The following is a 10,000-nucleotide window of genomic DNA, read 5'->3' as shown; positions in this document are numbered from 1 at the left end:
CGGATTAAATAACAACATATTTTAACTCCAGCTCTTAGGTATTTTTTTTAATTAATAATAGTGATTTTTTTAATACAGTATACTTATTCAAAGTCATCTCTGAAACGCTCTGTTACAAAATTCAATTTTAAAAACTCTCTTCTCAATTTATATTTATAATATGTGACAATGCTATTATAATTAATAGAGGTGGCAGTTTTTCGGCTTAAATTTTTTTTTCTTCCTTAAGAATAATTGTCGCTGAACAGTTTTTCATTAGCGGTTCATTAGTGAAACAAAAATTTTTGTTACGGAGAAAGTGCAAGTGTTTTATTAATGACAGATTGAAATTTTTATAATGATTAGGCGTTGAAAAGATTTTTCATTTGATTGCATTCAAATTCGGCTTGTTTTAAAATGGGTTCATGTTCAAAGCATAAGTTTTGTTTTAAGCATTATTCTTTTTCACTTTCATTCATTTTAATTATTCTTGATGCTGCATTTTTAGTACCGCTTTATGGAATATTATTATTATCAATAACTAGGCTTAATTTTACGCTTAACGTGTTTTCAAAGAAAATATTTGAGTAAAAGTCGTCGTTGCCGAAAAAAACAAACATTTTTTTCATTGAAGAGTTTGTTTTAACTAGAGTCGTGGTTTTTTTAACCTATTAAAATACAAGACGCGCAACCCACCGGATTAACTGTCTCGCATCTTTTTGTTAAGATACGGTTATTAAAATAAAAAGATTTTTAATCAATAAATTGTTTTTGAGTATAACTAAACAAAATATATACAATATCTTAACTTATGTTATCAATAAGTATTTATTAAGACGATTTAGTGATTAGTGCTTTTGAAAAACCGCGAATATGCGTCGAAATCCTCAATATGCATGATGGATGCGCCAGCAATAAAGTATAATATAATTTTAAGAATAAATTAAAATTTCTTTTTACTTAAAATGGTTGTGGCATGACGTTTAGATAAAACTGTGATGCTACTGTTAAATTATATTTTTTATTATTAATAAAAACCTGCTTATCTTTAACAACAGCAAAAAAAGTAAAGCAAAAAGGCGAAAATGTGCATATAAAAATTGTGATATTAAACTTAAATTAAAATAAATGGTTGATCATTAAGTCAACTAACATCTAGTACTAGTAAATTTAGTGGTGCCTGTTTTTGCAATCATCTACCCATATAAATTACAAAAATATTAAGTTGAAGCGGAGGAAGCCAACGTATATATATATATATATATATATATATATATATATATATATATATATATATATATATATATATATATATATATATATATATATATATCGCATACTTAATATATAATAAATTTAATTTCTTATGGAGAGGTATTAAATTTATTATTAATTTAAACTCACAAAAATTTTATGAAAAAATTTATTTACAATAGAAAACTTACCTTTTCAACTTTGATGCTGTTTTAGCAACCATTTACATGCAGAAATTTAATTTATTTTGAGATCAATAATCTTTTATAAAATCATTTTATAAAATAATTTATTTGGAACTTAGATTAATTATATTCATGCAAATATATAATTTAATTCGTTTTTGTAAATAAACAAATTATTATTTACTTTACTTTGCGAAGTGAAATTTTTGGTTTTTTTTTTATTTATTGTGTCTAAAAACCGATATTGAAATGTTTTACCGGATTATGACGTTTAAACTAATTGATTAATTATTCGAAGCGCGTGAAAACAATTTATTTTTATTATTATAATTAACCGCTAATTTTAACGGAATTAGGGAATCTGGTGATCCAGTTTACCGAATCAGTGACCTGAATAATTATATAATAGATCTCCTGATTTCCTGACTCCGAATCCGTAACGCAGTAAAAATTACAACTTAGCGGTTAATTAAAATAAAAATAAATTGTTTTATAAATTTATGTAAATTTTTAAAAGTAATTAATCAATTAGTTTAGTCATCATTCGGTGAAACATAATAAATAGTAGATAATTATTTATTTAATTACAATAAATAAATTATTTTTTGTAATTAAAATAAATAAGTATATACTATTTATTTATGTTTCACCGGATGATATTATGTTATAATAAATTATATATTTGCATAAGTTTGTATGAATATAATTAATTTCAATACTTGATAAATATTTTTTAAACAGCGATTACATTATTGATATCAAAATAAATAAAATTTATATATATAAATGATTGCTAAAAAACGGGCGCTAAAGGTGTCGAATTTGATTTTATTTAAAGATGCGTAATATATATATATATATATATATATATATATATATATATATATATATATATATATATATATATATATATATATATATATATATATATAATTTATTTGGGTACTCTGGCTTCACTTCACTTTTCATAAAAAATAAAATTTATATATGTAAAGTTTATTGCTAAAAGCACCACGGGCCCTCCTGAATCAACATTTTTATAACATATGCGTAATATGTATAAATTTTTAGCTTTCCCGTGTAGCGCTTTTAATTTACTGCCATTTTACTGCGCAGGCAAAGTTCCAACGCTTAAAATTTTACTGCGCAGTAAAATTCAACTTTGAAATTTTACCGCGCAGAAAAATTTCAACGTTGGAATTTCTACTGCGTATTTCAACGTTGGAATTTTACTGCTATGGTTATTCATCTCACTGTTTTTTTATATACAGTTTTTAGTGTTTATTTTTTCGGTGTTTTCAAGATGTACAAAAATATTAACTTTCATGGTATCAAGAAATATTTGAATGACAAAAAGTTTCTGAAGATGTAAAGTCGAGAGGAAAAAAAGCAAACTTTAAAAGGCATTGTAAAAAAACTTGCAATTGACAACAAATTGATGCATCTCGCAAAAGAAATATTGGTGAGAAAAACTTTTTAAACCAATTCAAAGTTTCAAAAAAATTTTTAACATTTTTTGGTTCTAATTATTGTTTTTATTCAAACGTCTACAAACAAACTTTTGTTTCTCGTAGGTGATTGTGGTAATAGATTGAGAAAAGCAACTAAACATAGTTAAAGAAGTTCATGAGGGTCTAGGAACTTCAGAGAAAGTGGTCGCATTACCAAGTCACCTTGGCATTAATGCTGTTAGAAAGCAAGATCTTCAAGATTTTTTAGCATTCAGAAGGATATCACAAAGCATATAAATCAATGTGAGCGATGTCAGAAAACCTCCAACACAAATCTTAAAGTTCTTCTGCTTTAAAACCTGTTAAGTGAACAACAAGTAATGAAAGCAGTTGGTGTGGTATTTTTAATTCAATTACCTGAATCGAATGGATTCAAATTTGTGATTTTTCTTATTGATTATTTTTTCTAAATGGACTGAAAGTGAACCTCTAAGACAAAACAGCAGTATCAGCAGCATTCTTTCCTCTATAGGGTTATATGCAGACATGGTTGTTTTAAAATACAAATCAATGACCAAGGTCGGTAGTGGTTTGTAAACTCTATATCCATTACATGACATAAAAGGTACTCAGCAGCATGTTACCTCGGCTTACTATCCACAAGTGCAAATGGCCTTGTAGAAAGACAAAACCAAACAATTAAGAAAAGCAATTATTAAGGTCTTTAATGAAAATGTTTAAAGTTGGGTGTCAGTTTTATGGATTCTTTTTTCCTTGCTTTATTTGATGATTCAATGGGGTACTGACCCATTTTTCCTTATGTATAACGCACAACTGCTTCCATGTAGAAAATACATAGATAGACTCAATGATGATGAATATAATCCTGTATATGATAAAGAGGTTTTACAAAAAGCTTTAGAAATGAAAAGGTGAATGAAGAAAAAACCATAAACAAAATTGTTTGTTCACTAAAGAAACAAAAAATTGACTATCGGACAAAAAGCATGCAGCAGCATCAAAGTATTGTGTTGGTCAGAAAGTACTTTTTTAAATTAAAAGAGATGATGACACCAAGGGGAGGCAAAAATGACTTTTGCTGCTGGGTCCATATGAGATTCTTGATATTTTATCAAATTCTACATGCTTATTAAAGAACAGTAAAAGGGAATAACACATTGCAAAAAAAAATACTCTCTACATCATCTTAAACCATTTATTTAAAAGGAAGTAATTTAAATATGTCTGAATTATCTTCAGATGTGGTGATAAAGATGAATTTCAACGCCACCTCAACTTAATGAAACATCCCTCCAAAGATATTTGCCAGAAAATTGCTGAAAACTTGCTCTCAAAATATTTGTTATACCAGATCTTATTGGTGGAAAAGAAAAATGATGTACCTTTGAAAATGCATGCATGCAAAGCTAATGGAAATTATTTTTTGAGCAATTTTGTTTTTGCTGTCAGGTTCTGAATGTCAACATGTATGTGTTCGTGGGATCTGGTTGTGAAACACATGACAACAGAACCTTGTTCCAGTCTTTTATCAGAATATTTAGGTGATGACGGGAAAGTTATCTCACGAAAAGTGGTACGACCGCAGATGGTTTATGGGCTACAGACGTAGAGATTCTTGGTACTGCAAACCTTATTGGAATTGATATAGGTGTGGTCATTCACAGGACAAAAACTAACATGGCTAAAATATCCAGCTTCTAATAAATTTGACCAACGAACATATCATACTATTCTTTTAAACAAAAATAAAAACAAATAATCATTTTGATGTTGTTTTTGTCACTAAAGTCTTTAAAGTAAGAAAAATTTGTATTGAAATAAAATATTGTTGGTTCCGCTTGTTTTTCACATTATTTTAGAAGTATTTAATACTCCTATTGGAAGTATATCTGAATCCTATTCTCGTCAGATATATATACGTCCATAATTTATGGTTCTTCAATTATTAGAAAACTTATTTGATATATGTTCCTAAATGTAAATCTTTCTAATGCTAGAAATAAGGGAAAAATGCATAACTTTACATAAAAAAGCGAATGAAAATCTAGCCTGGAAAGTAAACTATCATTTAATGTATGCATTAAATAAAAAAAGTTTCATATGAAGATAAATCAAAGTACCTTTAATTATTTTTTAAACATGTAATATCTTTAACTCCCCCACAAACTTTAACATTTTCTTGTTTATTCTATGAACAGCAAAAAATAACAAGCGCAGTAAATTTTTTACGTTGTAATTTTACTGCGCAGTAAAATTACAACGTTAAAAATTTACTGCGCAGTAAAATTTTAAACTGAGTAAAATAATAACTCGACAATGGCCTGACTTCACTTCTCAAAATAAATAAAATTGAATACAAAATTCTTGCTAGAAACTGGTGCTACGGGCGCCTCGATTTAGTAATAATAAATATTTTTGTCGCATTTTTAACGTATACATCATAAAAGTTTACATATTTTTTCCTTACGCTTGTTTTTTCACTAAGTTATTTGTCAAAAACTTAACATGCAAACAAACAAAAAAAATCAATCGTATAATACTTGTCAAGATATATGTGAAGTGGGGTTGTATAGTTTCTAAACATGGATTCAATCCAGGAATTTCTGGAATTTGATTTGCAAGCTTTTAAAGAATTTTAATGCTTTTTCAGTCCAAAAAAATATTATAAAATTAAACTGAAAAAACTAAAAATTAACAATTAAAAAAAAATTCTAATACAACAAAGATGTAAAATTAAAAAAATTGTTTTTTTTATAGTAATACTGAATGAATTTAAAAGGGAAACTGAAGTTATGAATTAGTATCAAAAATTGAAACGGAAGAATTAAGAATGTTGAAATAGATCTTAAAGAGATGAACATGCTTCTCGCGCAGCGCTTTTGTTTTTCATTGTTCCAGATTTTTAAGGCTGAGAAGTAGTTTCAAATAAAAAAAAGTTAAAAAAAAAGATATAACAAAAAGGAGTACTCCTTTTTCGATGATAATGGTCTCTGGAGTCTTGAGGACGTGAGTTCAATAATTAAAAACAAAGGTAAAGAAAAGTATTTTTTTAAGCAAAATTAATAGCAAACAAACAATTAGAAAAAAAATAATGAAATTAATAATGAATAATGAAAATGAAAAATGGGCGGCTAAGTATGCAGTTAGTTGAGCACATGTTTTAAAATAGTTTTAATAATGGTAGTGCCTAAAGGTACAACTCAAGCAATTAATACTGCTATTGAGGTACTTAGAAAAGAATTAATGGAACGCATTATTAAAGTCGAGAAGGAAAATGAAAGATTAAATACCGAAAATGAAAGTTAAAAAAACAGTTAAGAATAGTGAACAATGCAATTAAAATAACAACAAACCATTCTTTAGCAGCCTTTTTGAGAAACAAACGAAGGGAGCCCCTTATCAGTGATTCAGAAACGAGATTATTAAAAGCAATTTCTGTTGAACAAAAAGAAAAGGTCAAAAAAAGAAAAAATGAAACTGCAGTGTTTGGATTAAACGAATCGAAACCAAAAAGCAAAGATGAAATTAAAGAAAGTGATGATAAAAGAGTTGGAGAAGTATTTGATGCTATTTGATTAGAAAAATTCTGTATTGTCAAACATTTTAGGTCAAACAGGAAATAAACCAGGAAAATAAGAACCACAATCACTAGTTATTGAAACTAATTTATTCATCATACCAGAAGCAGTTTTAATTTGTTGCTCGAGATTTAAATAAAGTCGAGGCATATAATAAATATAAAGTATTTATCAATCCAGACCTAACGTAACAGACAAGTAGCTAGTTCTTCCAGCTTTTACTTTCAGCGAATATAATACCTACTGAAAAATGTTTGGTTGTGCAACTAAACTTAATAGTTAATATTTAAAAGTTATTAAATTTTTAACTGAACTATTCGATAGCGTAAACATGTTCTATATCTCACTCGATTTATGCAAGAGTCTAAGCAAGAACATATTTACTAGTCCTATATACTAGAATAATGGGTTGTTTTAATTTTATAAAACACTTTTAGTAGTACTTTCGTCTACTGTTGCAACCAGTCGAAATAAAAAGTATCCAAATAAACAAATGATTTATGGGTCTCCTACCCATTTTACCCATCCTCGAAGACACCTACGCATAAAGTAGTCAACAAATAATAAAAAAATAAAAAAACGAAACAGAAATATTCATCAATATTTACAAAATAATAAATCTCCTATTATCGTATCTGTCAAAAAAAAAAATCTATATTTACTTACAATTTATTTTCTGAATCCTTTAGTTAGTAGTTTTTCTCTTTGAAAAGCATTTAAAAAAATATTCAGTTCACTATTGGTTGTTAAACTATAGCTCAAAACAGCTTTAATAGCTTGGAAAGTTTGTTTCACACTTTCATTTCGCTATTTTCAGCTTTCTCCTTTCAGAGCAGACAACACAGGGGGAAATGGGGGTTGAGGGGGCACGTGCTTCCCACTTATTTTAAAGGACCTATTTTTTTTTCTTCAAAGAAAATTCTAGATATAGAGGAATTTTATTAAATTTGACGATTGTGCCCCTCCACTTTGAAACCTGTGTTGTCGGTCCTGCCTTTAATCGAATAATCTTCAAACTACTTTGTCTTTCAGTTTGTCTATATTTTGCACCTTGCTAAATTCAAAACGTGATTATTTCCCTAGTATGACTATCTCATTTAAAAAACAAATCTACAAAGTTGTTAGCCTTAACTTTTGTATCACTTTTATAAAATTTTATGTCTGCATTGTGCACCCTTTTTTATTAGTGAATCAACTTTCCCAAGTTTTTTTTCTTCCCATATTTATTGTGAAGTGGGACAGTTTAGCCTGTTGTTTCATTTCTTTTTGTAGCTTTCAACTATAAAACTACTATCCATGGGCCAGTCAAAACCTATCTCCGAAGGCCAAGCGGTTTCAGAGAGAAGAGAATTAATTTAAGTCATTTAAGCTAGATACTCTAAGAGATATTTGATTGTTACAGGATTTATATAAAAAAAAAAGTTTTTTAATAACAAATTCTTGGGATTGCGAACTATACCAGCCAAATGGAAAATGAAATGAAATGTATTACCAATATACTGATAAAAAAATACCGCTTAATAGTCTATGGTTCGTTAGAGAAATTTTAAAGCCTGACGGAACACCTTTTTATTTAAACCTAAATGCCATTTTTTATTAATAATTTTTTAGCTTAACTTTGAAATGCTGTAAAAAAAGTTTTGGCAGCTCGAAAGTTAAAGCTAATTGTGATACTTGAATTAAATAAATTCAACTTTTTAGGAACATTACAAGGTTCCTCAACATTTTCTTCAAGCGGATGGAGATGACAGTGCAGCTCAAGCAAATACTTTTTGCTGAACATAATCATTTGCACAACAATTTGGAATCTCTAATACACTGACTGTCAAAATTGTCGTCTTGTTGCAATGTGAATCTCACTAATATTTACAAGGGGAAAACTTTCATTGTTCAAAATAATTTTTGCAACTTGGAGTGTTGCTTAGACATTTTACTACCAATCTAAGATATTGTGAAATGTGTTGGTAATATAGAACGGCTTGTAAAAAATGATAAACACGATATTATTATATACGATTACTATTTATAATACACCTGTAAATCACAGCTCTCATGCTTAAGTTAAATTGCCTAATGTGACATATGTAACAAAAATAGATTATAATCGGTATGCAGAAAAAGATGAAATGACCAAAAAATTCAAGACTAATATTGTAACAATATATATTGTTACAATATTAGTCTTGAATTTTTTTGGTTTTTTCATCTTTCTCTGCATACGTATTATTATCTATTTTTGGATTCAATTAGTTGGTTTTGATAATTTATTGTAAATTTATAATACTTTTCATTAAGTCTGCTGACTTTTTTTGTGCTCTGACCGGTTTATTTAACACTCTTGTTTTTAAATTGAGTTTAGATTTTAGAAAAATTTTAGAAAATAGATCAAAGTCCCTTTTCAATGTTACACTTTATTTTGGAAATTGATTTTTAATTTTTAAAACTCCACAAATATTTTTTAGTTGATTTGTTATAGTTGTTTTACATATTTTTTTATTGAGCAATTTTTACTCTTTGTTTTAACGAACGAAATCAACAACAATATTACTGCAAATGTCATCTATAACTGGAGACTTGTTTTTAAGAGATTTTATTGCATTTTCGAGTTCATCAATATTTAGTTCTTTAAATATTCGTTTTCTGTTAACACTAGTTAACAACACTAAGTTTTAAATGAGTTTTTTGGACTGTGGATTTTTAAAGCCTGATTATGGCCTGTGTTAACAGAAAAACTGTTAAAATTTTCTGAAATTGCATTATTGTTGTCATACTTGTTATTATCTATGACAATTTGAGCAGGTGAACTATTTAATTTGCAGTTTTTAATCCTAATTATTTCTTTCTTGATATCCCAAGGTTTTTTAATACCACCATTTGAGTTTTTTATTTTATTTAAATTTATCATACAACTCTTTTGATTTCATATTGAAACAATAATGAGTTGTTTTTTTGTTAATAGCGAATAAAATGTTTAGGACAGTGGATAAATATACTTTTAGCTGGGGTTGCAGCATGAACAGTGGATAGCTGTGGCTCAGACTTTATAAAATTTCTTTGTTAAGGCAAAAATGCATTTAATTTTTTTTTATTTAAAGAAATAACTAAAGTTCTAAGTAAAGAGTGATAACTGGGAGATGAGGACACGGAAGAATACACCTCAAGCTCTTTTGTCGGCATAAAACGTATATATTTCTTTTCTTTTTATCGAAATCTCAAAAGTTGATGTAAGTATGATTTTATATTAGTTTAATAGTGAACAGTATTGAAGTATTCTTGAAACTAAGGTTTTTTAACAAGAAAGAAATTGACATTATATTTATCAGCTTCCCAAAATTTATGTTGAAAACACAATCTAATCAGATTTAACAGTTTCACCTAGCACTTAAAAACCATTTCAGTAAAATGTCAGAACATATTTTATTTTATAGTACCAACTAAGTTTTCAACTCTTTATAATAATTAAGAATTGTATAATGATACAAAAACATTGCTACAATAATCCCCTATACCAAATTTAGAGTTACAATTTTCG

The sequence above is a fragment of the Hydra vulgaris genome, chromosome 09 (genome assembly GCF_038396675.1).
Source record: "Hydra vulgaris chromosome 09, alternate assembly HydraT2T_AEP".
Taxonomy (NCBI): domain Eukaryota; kingdom Metazoa; phylum Cnidaria; class Hydrozoa; order Anthoathecata; family Hydridae; genus Hydra; species Hydra vulgaris.
The sequence above is the reverse complement of the archived record's forward strand: the minus strand, read 5'-3'. Positions refer to the sequence as shown.